Source organism: Rhinopithecus roxellana, chromosome 8, assembly GCF_007565055.1.
Source record: "Rhinopithecus roxellana isolate Shanxi Qingling chromosome 8, ASM756505v1, whole genome shotgun sequence".
NCBI classification, from domain to species: domain Eukaryota; kingdom Metazoa; phylum Chordata; class Mammalia; order Primates; family Cercopithecidae; genus Rhinopithecus; species Rhinopithecus roxellana.
The window spans coordinates 4,522,366-4,524,871 of NC_044556.1; positions in this window are offsets into that span (position 1 = coordinate 4,522,366).

A 2,506-nucleotide genomic window follows, 5' to 3' on the forward strand; every position below is an offset into this window, starting at 1 on the left:
GAGTTCTTTCGTAGATTTTCAATGAATCATTTTCACCAGTCCTAACAGTCTTCAGGTCACCTTTCCTTCTGTTCTAACTACTCTCCTTGTACCCTTGGGAAGGTTTGTGATGCTGTCCTGTTTGGAAGAGCCACACTGCTCTCTTTACACTTTACAGTAGTTTGGTTTGGATCATTTCTGTGCTGTGCTCAGATGCTCCTTCCTTCATCTAAGGTTGAGGAAAAGGAGACATCTGACCCATCCATGTGTGTTTGTGAAACAGGCAGAGGCAAATAATTATTCAGTTTTAGGAATTAGCCTCACACTGCAGGGAGAGGTCAGAGCCCTTCGGGGGAATATTTATGAACAAATAACAGATGATTAAATTCTCCAGAGCAAATAACTTTTCTACTTGAGAATAACGTGTTTCTAGTTAACTTATGCAGTTCATTCAGCAATCTAATGTTTCATGTAATATTGATGATCCTACTAATTATTCTGATATTCTCTACTTAATGCTTAATGAAAAATATGGCACTTCAAAATAGCTTCTGCAGCAAGGCAAGATACATTTTAAGACCCTTTTCTGGGCTGGGCGCGGTGGCTCACGCCTGTAATCCCAACACTTCGGGAGGCTGAGACGGGCAGATCACGAGGTCAGGAGATCGAGACCATGCTGGCTAATACGATGAAACCCCGTCTCTACTAAAAAAAATACAAAAATATTAGCCGGGCATGGTGGTGGGTGCCTGTAGTCCCAGCTATTCGGGAGGCTGAGGCAGGAGAATAGCGGGAACCCTGGAGGTGGAGCTTGTAGTGAGCCAAGATCGCACAACTGCACTCTAGCCTAGGTAATGGAGTAAGACTCCTCAAAAAAAAAAAAAAAGAAAAAAAAAAAAAAAGACCCTTTTCCCCAAAGCATACTGGAATTCACAATTATAAAGAAATGTGGGTCAGGTGCGGTGGCTCATTCCTGTAATCTTAGCACACTGAGAGGCCAAGGTGGGTGGATTGCCTGAGCTCAGGAGGTAGCCTGGGCAACATGGTGAAACCCTGTCTCTATTGAAAATACAAAAAAAAAAATTAGCTGGGCATAGTGGCGGATACCTGCAGCCTCAGCTACTCAGGAGGATGAGGCATGAGAATTCCATGAACCCAGGAGGTGGAGGTTGCAGTGAGCTGTGATTGCATCCTTTCACTCCAGCCTGGGTGACAGAGCAAGACTCCGTCTCAAGAAAAAAAAAAAGGGAATGTAGAACAGAACTGGGGTCCACTCATGTTGCCCAGGAAAACTAGCTATTTACACTAAGGTTTGATGGGCTAGAAAGGCTTTTTACTGCAGAGCCCCAGGCAAGAAGGACCAGGAAAGTAAAGGTTCAAATCCTGGCCTCCCCGAAGGCACGGTGGCTCATGCCTGTAATCCCAGTGTTGGGGGAGGCTGAGGCAGGTGGATCACCTGAGGTCAGAAGTTTGAGACCAGCCTGGCCAACATGGTAAAACCCCATCTCTACTAAAAATACCAAATTAACCAGGTGTGGTGGCATGCACGTGTAATCCCAGCTACTCGGGAGGCTGAGGCAGGAGAATCACTTGAACCCAGGAGATGGAGGTTGCAGTAAGCTAAGATCACACCATTGCATTCCAGCCTGGGCAAAAAGAGTGAAACTCTTGTCTCAAAAAGAATAAAAACAAAACAAAACAAAAAAAATGTTATGCTTTGTTGTGTGTTTGAGAAAACATCTGGCTCTGTTGCCCAGGCTGGAGTACAGTGGTGCCTTCCTGGCTCACTGTAGCCTCCAATTCCTGGGCTCAAGCGATCCTCTCACCTCAACCTCCCCCGTCGCTGAGACTACAGGTATTCACCACTACTCCTGGGTAATTTTACTTTTTTTTGCAGAGATGAGGACTCTGTATGTTGCCTAAACTGGTTTGGAACTCCTGAGCTAACGCGATCTTTCTGGTTAGGCCTTGTAAAGTGCTGGGATTACAATGGGACCTGATAGCACTCAGAGATATGCCAACAGTCCAAGAGCAAAATTTTTTTGCAGGGGGTGGGAGGGGAAGGGCTATTTTCTTTCCTTTTTTTTTTTTTGAGGCGGAGTCTCGCTGTGTCGCCCGGACTGGAGTGCAGTGGCCGGATCTCAGCTCACTGCAAGCTCCGCCTCCCAGGTTTACGCCATTCTCCTGCCTCAGCCTCCCGAGTAGCTGGGACTACAGGCGCCCGCCACCTCGCCCGGCTAGTTTTTGTATTTTTTAGTAGAGATGGGGTTTCACCGTGTTGGCCAGGATGGTCTCGATCTCCTGACCTCGTGATCCGCCCGTCTCGGCCTCCCAAAGTGCTGGGATTACAGGCTTGAGCCACCGCGCCCGGCCAACGGAAGGGCTATTTTCAATTTCATTTCAGAGTTAAACTATAAGCTAAATTCCCTCCCAAGGTTAGTTTGGCCTATGCCCAGGCATGAACAAGGACAGCTTGGAGGTTAGAAGCAAGATGGAGTCAGGTCAGATCTCTTTTCACTGTACTAAT